The sequence below is a fragment of the Cuculus canorus genome, chromosome 8 (genome assembly GCF_017976375.1).
Source record: "Cuculus canorus isolate bCucCan1 chromosome 8, bCucCan1.pri, whole genome shotgun sequence".
NCBI classification, from domain to species: domain Eukaryota; kingdom Metazoa; phylum Chordata; class Aves; order Cuculiformes; family Cuculidae; genus Cuculus; species Cuculus canorus.
Window position 1 is genome coordinate 33703012 of NC_071408.1, and position 12922 is coordinate 33715933.

The following is a 12922-nucleotide window of genomic DNA, read 5'->3' on the forward strand; positions in this document are numbered from 1 at the left end:
TTGCATTTTTAAATTGCGAGGAGAAGGCAAAACGTGAAATTCCTCTGCACTTTCTTACGGCATCGGCCTGAGTTTTCCATTTGCCAGCTGTTGTAGCACAGCAGTGAGTAGTCGTTCATTATTGATGGATAAAATGTTCAAACATTTAAAGAAATGAAAGTCAGCTTTGAATTTTTAATTAATTAATTAAAAGTACCGCAAATGCCAGCTTGTTAATTGCTTTGCACCTGCAAGCCAACACAGGTTTTATGCACTCTTTCTTTGAATATTAATTTTTTTTGCATGTCTTCATAATGCTCGGGAAGTCTCCCCTGCAAACATATTAGTAAAGAGTAAATATTGAATCTAAGACAAAACTCACGGCTTCATCTTTCACTGTACACAGAATAGGATTTAAAGGAGGATTTAGATTTCCAAGGCTTCTAATTAAGTAGTGATAATCAGGCTTTCTGCTGAGGGTCACTTCCTGGGAGTAATTTGAGTTATTAAAATGCATGTTTTTATTTGTTCTGCTTTGCGAGCTAAAACTGATCCCTTTTAATATAGCAGCAAATATGCAAATTGGTGTTTCATTATATTATGCAATTTATGGCAATCTTCTCTAATTTACTGAAAGGGCAAGAGCCTGACCTTGTCAGTCAACTTTTTTTTTTCCTGGTAAGCTAAACTAATTATGTGGATCTTTTTATGAAACTCTGAAAGTATGCAGCGCGGTAAAAAATGTGACAAATTTACCTTGATTATTCACCAAGATGGCCTTCGATTTTGCTGGAATCCTCCTGCCGGGTGATGGATAATTTAAACTTGCGTACAGGAGCCAATTTGTTTCAAGGTTGGAAAATGGCTTCCTTTTTTTCACAGAAATCCTGGAAAGAGCATCTGAACTCATTGAAATAATAAATGTCAGGATTTGAGCTGTGGACTAAAAAAAAAGTTCATTAAAAATACTTGCATGATATATTAGGAATTGATCTTGTGATTCTTCTTTGTGCTCTCCTTCAATACAGCTTTTCAGCCAGGTTTTTATTAGCGATATGATACGGTTTCACTTTTCTTTTAATATCTTTTCTTTTCAGATTGAACAAACTCACCATTCTTGAAGCTCCTTTTTTCTCCTCCACCCGGAAGCATACAGGAAGTTCTCCTCTGTCCAAGCCAGGAGAGCATGGCTTGGTCTCCAGAGCCTCGCAGGGTGGTTCTACCATCGCTTATTGTGTGGTAAATATCCCACCCGTGCCCCCCCAACAGGATCCTTTTGACACTTTCTCCTACTCTGTAACAACTCAGAGTCACGGGATCATAGCGTCATGCAATGGTTTGGGTTGGAAGGGACCTCAAAGCCCATCCAGTCCCACCCCTGTCGTGGGATCACCGGATCAGGGGCTCCCACTGGCTCAGGGGCTCCAAGCCCCATCCAACCTGGCCTGGAACCCCTCCAGGGATGGGGCAGCCCCCGCTGCTCTGGGCGCCCTGGGCCAGGGCCTCCCCACCCACACACTATTTTCCTGGTTTGTTTTGCTGTGTCTTTTACTTTGGCTGATGAGACTGATGTGAGTCGTGTGGCAGCACCAGGAGGGGTGCAGGAACGGCACCATGAACATTAAAATCCTGAAAGTCTCCAAGCTGGAGTGATTAGAGCTGGTCAGTAACCTTGAACCGAGGCAGGAATGGGAACACGTGGCTTGTTCCTCACAGGCATTTATCCTATTGGTTCTTACAAACTCTTCCATGAAGATTTCACATCTCTATTCACGCTCCTTATTCCCTAAAACTAGTTGGAATTTCTCTTTCCTATGTTGTGGATCTGGCTGGCTCCTTCCTTCCAATTCTGCGAAGACCAACTGACAGACTTCCTTATGCTGGGAGAAAAGAGAAGTAGGAGGTTGATCTCCACCGGGATTTAAACCATGAAGTCGAACACAACTTCCCCTTGACCACGATGACTGGTATAACATTGCAGTCATCACTTCCACTGATGTGACCTCTCCTGCTTGTGTTTAAACACAACGTGGATTTGTCATGCAGGTGAGTCCTTGATGCTGTGTATCAGCTAGAAAACCTGAGCTGTAATGCGATGTTTGTGCGCTGATCTCTTGGCTACAGCGTGGGCTGGAAGCTAAAGCAGCAGCATTCGTTGCCCTCTGCAGTTAAAGCTCGCTCTTGCTTGGTTGCAATGATCCAGCTTCTGTAGGCAAAACATTCCAGGTTACACCATGCGGTCTGTGTGATGGTGAGTGAAATTAGTGATCAGGTTAAAACTACTTCCTTTGCAGAGCGAGGAGCGTCAACGTATCCACAGCCCACTTTAATTGGAGCTTTGGCTTCTCCAGGTCTTGTGGATTTAGATCTCTCTATGTTTAAGGGTACTCTTAAAATTAAGCATGAAGATCCATACTCTAACTGTGACAGCAACTGTTTTTCAAAGCCGCCTTCAGCCATGAAGCAGTGTATCCATTAATTTCTTTGTCTTTTGGAAACCAGGATGAACAATTGGCATGTTCTGATGAGGTGGTGAATTTTGACGATGTCAATCCTTACTGGAGAGAAGGAAATCCTTTATACTGAACAATAAATTAGGCTGTTAATTACTTAATTCCCAGGCACATAAAGGAGTCCTGCAAGGGCTGGCAGAGCAACTGAAGAACTCCCAGGCTCAGGCTTTTTAGTACCATTATCTTCTAATTGCTGGTTGGTGCTGGGTTGTGCTCAGTGCTCCCAAGGCGGGTTGGCAGTACGTGAGTGTGAGCAGCGAGGATGCCTCGGCAGCGATTTCTGCGTGGGTTTGATAGATAGAAAAAGGCAGTAAGAGTTTATTAGCAGAGTATCATTGTTCCGGGGCAGGAGGGGGGCTGGAGCACATAAATTCCCTTGCTGACGAGTGAAAGGAATAAATCTGGCAGAAGAGCAGCAATTCAGAGGCAATAATTTAGGAAGAACGTGGAGAAGTTTGCTCGTGTTTGGCAGGTTTCTCATTTTGCTGGTTTTGCTGGTGACTGTCAGGAGGAAGGCGGATATTGCTAATGAGAAAAAAATTAGCAGTGTACTTAATGTTTCATTTTAATGTCCCTTCCTAAGTGAACCTCCATTTAATGTTTAAAGGGCTAAAAATGCTCAGTACGCATCAATAAAACAACATAGTTTTAACTTCTAATTAAGTTTTAACTTTGAATACACACAGATGTCAAAGTTACCACTCTAATTAGTGTCTTTTTTTGTTATTTAGCAATTAGCTGCGTTATTTGTAATTAGTAAGGAGAAGACAGGGGAAAAAGACGGAACCGACTGCCAGTACAAATCTTCAGGCTGCCCCTCAGTCATGCATTTGAAAACAGTAATGTATGTGTTTATTTTGGTTTAATCTTGCTTCTCTGCTTCATTAGGACACTCCTAGAGGTCAGAATCTCATGTTCAGAATGCTGGACGCGTCTGGCCAGGCGTGTTAAGCCAGGTTAGTACAGAACTTGGCTCTCGCTCTGGGTAACTTGTATTCAGAAATTCAGGTTAAGAAATGGAAATTAAAATAATGAAGAAATTAAAACTGAACTGCTTATTGCCGAGGGCTTTTCTAATTGTGAAAGTGTCTGTTTCTCTATTTGTGTTACTCTTTCTGCCCCTGAACTTGTTTATTGTAATAATTTTTGGGAAGCTATAAAAGTACTGTCAGAATTCATATTAATATGCTTTTATTAGGACAGACTCCTAATTACGAGTAGTTAACACCAAACCTGTCTCAATGTCTTGAACGGATGGATAGCATTTCGTCATTGTTAGCATTGTAGGGATGCTGTTTGCAATGTTATTGCAGGGGAGTTTTGTGGTTTTTATGATAAGTTCTTAATTTAAGCGTTCGTAATTTAAACTGAAACGTGACATACAAATTCTGTGTTTCAATCTGAGTGTCATTTCTGGTTTGAAAACAAACAATAAACCAAGCTCCATGTGAGCATTTAATAAGTAAGAACTGAAATTCGTGCCAGAAAATGACCTTTTCTACAGAGGGTCTGTTGTTATTCACTTTGCTTAACCTCCCTGCCCCAAACGCATGCTCTGGAACAAAGGAAAAAACTTAATTTAATGGTAAGCTTTTTGAGTGCTTTGCCTCTAAACCAGAGAGTTTTAGAACTTTAGGAAGAGAACTTTACAGAAGTTGGAGGGTGGGGGGTTGTTGCCGAGGAAGCCTCCTCCAGTCGCGCATTCCGCTGCACATAAGGATTCTCTGCAGTATTACAAAATTTACTGCTGACCCCTAAAAGGGGGAGCTGTTTTACAGAACTGTTGGGGAGGAAAAAAAGGGCAAAACTGTATTTCTTGCCTATAAACATAGTAGGCTCTCAGGAAAAATGAAAATCCCATGAATCCCATTAAATCCGTCAGACTGATCTGGTCCTGCAGAGGGAAGAAGTTGGACTTAGCCAGAAAGAAATCGTGACCTTGCAGCCGAGAGCCACGCAGGCACTGCAGAGCTCAGCACTCTGAATTCCACGGGGCAGAGTGGATTCAGAGGGAGGGGACACATCTGTGTGAAACCTTCTAACACGCTGGTCAGTAAGGGTTTGAGGGCAACCATATCTCCCAGCTCTCTCTCAGTTAGCTTTGGTGACTGCAGTCACGTACGCAACGCCCAGCATGCGTAAGATTAGATCGAGATGAGATCTTAGGAGAAATGTTTTGCTGTGAGAGTGGTGATGCCCTGGCCCAGGGTGCCCAGAGCAGCGGTGGCTGCCACATCACTGGAGGGGTTCCAGGCCAGGTTGGATGGGGCTTGGAGCCCCTGATCCAGTGGGAGGTGTCCCTGCCCGTGGCAGGGGTGGGACTGGAGGGGCTTTGGTGCTCCTTCTGACCCAAACCATTCCATGATTCTGTAACTGATGCAATCCTGACATGTGCTGAAGGTGCCCACTGCAACCAGAATGCTGTTTTTCTCTTTGATTCTGGCACTTTTCTTCCCTTGGGAGCCATCACATTGGAGGAGAGAACCTGACGGTCTGCGTGATGTTGAAGGGTACAGGGAAAATTCAAAGAACCACTTCACTGGGAAGTTTGACACATTGGAAATCAAACTGGAAGTATCTTTTCATTGCTGTGGGACGGTAGCACAGAGGAGTGTGGGGTCGTCGGTCGAGAAGGTTGGGAGTCAACTCTTGAGAATGTAGTCCTCAGTTGATGGTTGAATTCTTTCCCCGACCTCAGCAATGCTCAGTAATCTTCTCTGAGGTTCCACAACTTAAGGCCTTGGGTGTGTAAGTTCCTAGGAACTCACTTTCACATTTGAACTAGCACCATGTCCTGGCCTGGTATAGACTTTGAGTTACTGCCTTAGAAAATGCAGAACATAAACTTCACTCCCTGATATTTGTATTCACAACTCTGGGCTGTGTTCTCACCAAGCAATAAAGACAGGGAGCTTGTTGTTCTGGAAAACAGATAAAAAACAAACCTCATTTGCTCACCCTGCATGGCCCAGCGTGCACTCTGGTCCTCTGAGCATGCTCCATCCCTGCAGGCATCGCTGAGGACTGCGGGATTGCCCCGTGGGAGCAGGAGAGCAGTTTGCTGGGCACCGCACTGTCCTTCTGTCCCTGCAGGAGTGGCGTCAAGAGCTGTCTCGCCTGCTGGGATCGTTGCTGCTCGGCAGGGTATGGCAAGAGGCTCATCAGCAGGGGCTTGAGCTGGGTTTCCAGCCGTGTGGATGTGATGGCATCATGCAGTAAAAGCGTGGCCCTGCTCCTGCCGGGAATTTCCCAGGTACAAGTTTGTTGCCAAGGCTTCAGGAAGGTGTGGAGCCTGCTGCGTATGCTCTGCCCGCATGCGATGGACTGAAGGATGTATTTCACCCGTGTGCTTTTGAAACCCTGGACGAGGTTGTAAATTCCTTGAGTTTCACTGGTGGAGAGCTTCTGGGTCAAAGACAACACCCTGAAAGAAACCCAGAGGTAGGAGTTGACCTGGACAGTCTCGAGAGATGGGCCCGTGTGAACCTTATGAAGTTCAACAAGACCAAATGTAAGGTCCTGCGTGTGGGTTGGGGCAACCCCGAGCACAAACACAGGGTGAGCGGAGAATGGATTGAGAGCAGCCCTGAGGAGAAGGGCTTGGGGTGCTGGTGGATGAGAAGCTCAACTTGAGTCAGCAAAGTGTGCTCGCAGCCCAGAAACCAGACGTCCAGCATTTTAATTCTCACTTACCTGCTTTGATTTAGGTATCGAAGAAAAAGGCGAGCGTCTGCTGTGAAGTGACCAAGCGTTCAAGACACAAAGTACCTCAAATTTAAACACATCTGGGAAGGCGGAGTGAAAAAAGAAAGAATAAAGGACGCGTCCTAATCAAACTTCAGGTTCGTACTTTTGTATTTTTCCCACGTTCTACCTTGCTCTTTTTGGAGGGGACCAGAGAGGAGGGCTTATCAGTCAACGTGCAGAGTGACAGTGCTGTGGCAAAGTGACTCGATGCTGGAGAGTTTGCAGGCAGAATTCAATAGCACAAAGGGTTTCAGAAACTATTTTTCTTTCCCCCTTTTTTTTTTCTTTTCTACAGCAATGATTCGCAGCCATTCATCATAAAGCGCTAAAAATCAAAGAGCAATATTCACGAGCCTCCTAGTACAGTATGTTAAACTCTGATCACTGTCAGGAAGAGGCTGTCTGCGAGGGAAGAGGCAGGTAGCAGCACAGGAAACAAAAAACATGTTGGGAGAAAAAGTACTGAAGAATAAAAGGAGAGAAAATGTGCTAAGAAAGGGGGCCGAGCAGCGCTCCTGCGGAATGTTTGTCATGCTGCCATTTTGTTAACAAGAGAGACATTACACCAGTGTAAAATATATGAGTTCTGGAGGTCTGTCTGTTTTCACAGAACCCTGGAGTGACCACTTATGCCGGGGTAGACACTGCTCTTACAAATTGATCTACTGCATCCCAAAGTATCTTAGTTTGAATTCATTCAACAGAGGCTTTATGCGAACATCATTCAGCCTTGGGCTTGCCTGAGAACGGTTTGCTGGGAAGATTTGATATTCAAAATAGGAACTGTTTTCCGTAGATATGTAGAAAGTTCAGGATGTGTCTCTGTTCTCTGTCTGGAATATTTTAAGTCTCGGTGTCAGATTTTGAGATGCACTCGCTCGGTTGTAACATCAAAACTCCTGTTCAATGGGTGTTCTGTTGTATTCTTTAACATGGCCCTTTGGTGAGAAGCTGGCCTGGTACAGACCTAGGATATTTCTCAATAGTAAGCAGGAAGCATGTGAATTTTTCTTTTGTCATTTCAATTTGAGTGAATATTCATAAACTTTCTTCTGCAGAATCCTCCTCTGACTCCAGCCTGAGCCCTGTGGAGGTTGGTAGCACGTGACGAGAGCAGGGCTTCCCCTGGACCTCCCAGCAGAGCACAGCTCTCATCTGCCCCGTGGACCCGCACGGTGTCTGCATGGGGAGGTGAGTCTTCCTCTGCTGTTCCTTGTCTCTGCCCCATCCACTCTGGAGCTATTTCCAGCCATTTCCTCTATTTCAAGGGAATGTTATGAGGAAATAAAATGCACGTATGGCAAGCACAAAGTAATAAATGACCCCAACACAGTGCTTTGATGATGAGATTTCTGTGATAAGTAAGAGTCAAACCCATTGTTATAGATAGTAAATTCTGCAGGGTTTTTGGATATCCTGTAATCACCAAAAGCAGGGAGCAATGAAACATTGGGTCTCTGAAACTCCTTTCAGCTTTGTTCCTCTCTCTGTAATTAAAAGTGCTTTAGGATAACCTCACTGTATCAGTGTTGGTCATGGGAACTGCTGTAATGGTGAAGAGCTGTAGCCATTCCAGAAACCTGTCTTGCTCCTTCATAGCTGATATTCAGAGAATTTCCAAGGATAATCCAGTTTCAATACCTCTTGTTGGCCTGGATTCCTTCTACGCTCTCTGAGTCCAAGGACTACTGCTTGGTGGGGATGGTTCTGACTGATGCCTGTTGTGATGCTTGGCTTCTCCCGTGTCTCTGGTTCTTGGAGGTGTCAGTATCTGTCTAGTTAAGAGAGCATGTGAGAAGTTTCTTTCCAACCTAGGATCATTTTATTTCTTAAACCAGCTAGTAGGAATTATCCTCTTCTTTTCTGGGAGATAATATTGCTTTTAAAACCAGCTCATCATCCGCTAATCCATACTCAAACCCTGTTCGCCAGTCTGGGTTAAGTAGAGTGTAACGCAGTTATCCTGCCAGATTGATTGTGTAGAGTTAGATCTCTTACGTGTGGGGAGCCCAAGACCCCGGGGTCTAATAGGAATATTGCCTTCTCCATGAATAATTTATTGTAGCTCTATGGCTGTGTTCCGTTACAAAATGTAGATTGGAGAGAGGGGGCTGTATTATTTTGTTTTAAACCTTTAAAGGTTTTGCAAAACTCTTAATAGCCGAACTTGAAACAGGGCCAAACAGATGGTGGGAATTCAAGCTACCAAGTTTGTTTAAATCTGAAGTGAAGTGGACTTCGCTTTTCCATGGTTGTTTTCCAGCTTCATGTCATGATTGTTTACTTGGGAGCAACCAAATTCCTGTACTTTTGCGAAGTTTTCCAGTCCCCACTTCAATTTTGCTGGTACCAAACCTGAATTGAATTATTGAATGGTTTGGGTCAGAAGGGACCTCAAAGCCCATCCGGTCCCACCCCTGCCATGGGGACACCTCCCACTGGATGAGGGGCTCCAAGCCCCATCCAGCCCTGGGCTCAAACCCCTCCAGGACTGGAGCAGCCACCTCTGCTCTGGCCTGTTTAATCTCTTAATTCCTGATGGTGCTTCCTAACCATGGCACAAAGAACGTCGACTTCTTGTTTCAATTTAGGTTTCCGCTTCTGCACTCTGAAAAAGAGAACTTCTGAGTCTGGGTATGGGAGGAGAAATGAGATTTGTTCCTCAAAATTGCTCTTCTTTATATCCCTTTAAAAAATATCAAATGCTCGTGTAACAACATAAGCAGCATTGGTCATCATATGGAACAGCTCTGCCTTGGTCAAAGACAGAAATTGCAGTGACTCCTGAAGAGAAAGAAGAATTCCAGGGTAACAGTGGAGTTATAGTCTCAAATCTCAACATCTTTCTCCTCCTTCAGTGACAAATTTCCTTGTTTTAAGAATTTTGTTAAAAAATTAATTACAGGTTTTATACATCACAGCATGTGCAAGTATCCCACCCGTGAGTAATGTTACAGCCGCTTTCGCTGTACCTTACCTCCATTTACACTTCGTTTTCTGTCTGTTCCTGGTAGTGTTTCTTATTCATCTTATTCCTTCCCATTTTTGCTCTCAGCAGATGTGAGAGGGTTTTACTCGGTCTTTGCAATATGCATGAAATGATAAACACTCATCGTTATTTCTAGGACGGTGTAGATGAAAAAATGAGTTTTGAGGTTCTGAGTTTTTCTCCTCTGAACAAGCAAAGGGATTATTTTCTCCTTAATTCAATAGGAACTGCAAGGTATTGTCTTAAACTTCCCAAAATAAGCAGATGCCCAAGCATGAATTTTAATTTCTTCAAGGATGTAAAATCAGGGCACTCCTAATGCGAGTTGTTCTATAAATGCAACAGTGGCTGAGACATCCAGGAAACAAGTTTAATATCATTAATTCCTTTACCCAAGAGATTCCTAGCACTGAATATCTTGGACTCAATTAACTGGTAAGTTGTTAGCGTCAGGATTAAAAACCTGCATGCACAAATATTGACATATGACACCGCTAAAATGAACAGATACTATAGTCACAACTAGGAGAAGATACTTGTTTGTCCGGGTAGGATCTCAAGAGGAGGCAGGAGCTGTTTCATGGACGCAAGATGCAATGAGTGTAATCCAAAGGAATTTTGGCTCCCATTGCAGGTGAAAAGCACAGCTGGCTTTGTGTCTTTCACTGGCTCAGGACAAGGCAAGATGCCTCAGGTCCGTCTGCACTTGTCCTACAGTGAAGATGTAGGCATTGGTTCTGAAGCTCAGCTGGAGCCAGGAGCCAATCTTCCTCAAACAGTTGACTGGACTTGCGGAAAAATTAGCTTATTGCCGGTTAAAATAAATATTATTAATTCAGGTAGTGGGAAACAGAAAGACAAACATTAAACCAACACCCTTCCTCCCCTCTTTCCCAGGCTCAACTTGACTCTGGGTTCCTCTTACACCCCCCCCATGTGGTGCAGCAGGGATGGGGGTTGTGATCAGTCCATAACAATTCTCTGCTTTTCCCTCCTCCTTGCACCTTTCCTCTGCTCCGGAGTGGGCTCTGTCCTGCCAGGAGCATCCGTCTGCTCTGGCGTGAGGTCCTCCTCAGGCTGCAGTGGGTCTGCTCTGCTGGAGGGGCACCTCCTCTTCTCACCTTGGTGTTCCCTCTGGTGTTCCTCTTCCCATTCCCTCCCCCTCTTCTCTCCACCTGGTGTTTTCTACCCTTTCTTTGTCTGTTTTCCCAGCGGTGCTCAGCTGTGGCTTTAGCACGGGGCAGCCTCTGCAGAGGTGTCCCCACCGGCCCCGTGCCACCACTGTGGAGGCCCAGGCGGATGAGAGGGGTTCTTTCACTGTTCATTATTGAATAGAATCCATAGTTCCATGGAATGGTTTGGGTTGGAGGGGACCTCAAAGCCCGTCCAGCTCCACTCCCTGCCATGGGCAGGGACACCTCCCACTGGATCAGGGGCTCCAAGCCCCATCCAACCTGGCCTGGAACCCCTCCAGGGATGGGGCAGCCACCGCTGCTCTGGGCACCCTGGGCCAGGGCCTCCCCACCCTCACAGCAAAACATTTCTTCTCAAGATCTCTTCTCAGTCTCCCCTCTTTCAGCTCAATACATATAGCGAGCTTTGGTTTCTTCGAAAGAGCGCTCAGCAAGCCAAATGTAAAGTCCTAATAGCTTTTTCTTTTCCAGCGGAGGAGTGGCTTCCCTGCTGTAAGAACCGTTTCAGTGGAGACAGGTAGCTCATGATAAATTTAACTGTAATCTGCTAAAGATATGCTAATGCTTTACTTTCGATGTATGAGCCTCCCTGCCTCTTACCCATTGGTGCTAATTATCTAACGCACATTACCATAAAGCTGGAATTGTGTGATGTGTGTTAGTGCTTCCCAAACTTTATTTCAGACAACTTTCCGGCTTATTCATCAGTAGGTGATTTCATAGCTCCCGGCCACAGCTCACGCAGAGCAACGCGGCTCAACACAAACGCCGTCTGGCCGGTCCCCCACTGCTCGCTCCGGTGTGATGATATTCCCATCACAACTCCCGCTGTAATCACTTCTACTAATCTCGCTCTCTCTGCTTCCCACCTAGATTCTCCAGATCATTACACAGGTTAGCTCTCCCCCACCTGCCCACCGGTCGCAGGATTTGAACAATGAGCTTCAAATTATGCTGAGAATAAATGGAGATAAACAGCAAACCCAAGGAGACAAATAAGACGAACACCTTGAAGAGGAACTGGTAAGCGAAATAGGATGTGACAGGCTCAGGAAGATGAGAGGGAATGATTTCCTGGAATGCAGAAGCAATTTCGTGCCAGCAGCGATGTGCCGGCTGTACTTGACCTTCAGTAACCTTTCTCCCTGTCTCCTACTGCTGCTCCTACAGCTTCTCAGGCGGGTTCTCCTCCTTTGCTGCTGCTCTTGGCTTCCCTGGTCAGATGCCTTATCCGTCTGGTACAGACGCTGCCTTTTCTGAAACCAGGCTCTTCCTGTGCCGCTGTCACCACTGGTGTGTGTCCCTGCACCTTCCTGGAGCGGGACAGAGTCTGAGGGCTCTGCGGTGGTGTGTGGGGAAAGGTCCTCTCTGTCTTCTCCACAGCTTTGACCTGGCATTGTCACACATGGAAGCTGATGTCCAGCATTAGCAGAACAATCCTTCGGGGAAAACCACTCGGAGGTTTTGCTGAAAACCTTCCAAAGGGAGTGCTGTTTGTTGGGTTTGGCTGGGAATTTTCTGGCAAAGTGGGGTTTTCCCTGGAATGGTGTCAGTGCCTCGAGATTAAAGCAGTTAATAGGAATGACTTAGAGCCAAGAACTTCTTGGAAGGTGCTTCCTGGGGTAAAGCATTCTGATTTGATGGGTCTGAGGTGAGACAAAAATCACTTGTTGAATTTGAAACATCTGAAAAGTAGAATTAGAAAACACAGAATCTCAGAATGGTTTGGGTTGGAAGGGACCTTTACAGGTCATCCAGTTCCACCCCCTGCCATGGGCAGGGACACCTCCCACTGGATCAGGGGCTCCAAGCCCCATCCAACCTGGCCTGGAACCCCTCCAGGGATGGGGCAGCCACCGCTGCTCTGGGCAACCTGGGCCAGGGCCTCCCCACCCTCACAGCAAAACATTTCTCCCTAAGATCTCATCTCAACCTCCCCTCTTGCAACTGAAAACCGTTCCCCTCATCCTATCCCTGCACTTCTTGATCCAGAGCCCCTCCCCAACTTTCCTGGAGCTCCTTTCAGCACTGGAAGCTGCTCTAAGGTCACCCCGCAGCCTTCTTTTCTCCAGGCTGAACTATCCCAACTCTCTCAGCCTGTCCTCATAGCAGAGGTGCTCCAGCCTTCGGATCATCTCCGTGGCCTCCTCTGGACTTGCTCCAACAGATCCACGTCTTTTGAAAACCGAAATTAAAATTAAATACTTCAGAATTATCGAAGCGGAGAGTATCTACTGACGAGGGTTTTTTGGTGTGCATGATTTGTGTCCTTTTTGTTGCCCAGTTTTCCTTGTTTTGTCTGTTCGGAGGCAGAGGGGGGAACAAGACTTTGAAAATGTTGACAGCACATTGCTTTGGGTAACTACCTGCACCCTGGTCTTGTTCTTCCTCAGGTGAAGGGAAATAGTCGAAAGTGAAGGATTTGATGTGTTACGTAAAGCTGTAGTCAAACAAAACTTGTGAGCAGAGCCTACCAGTGGGTTTGAAAGGGAGCGAGTATC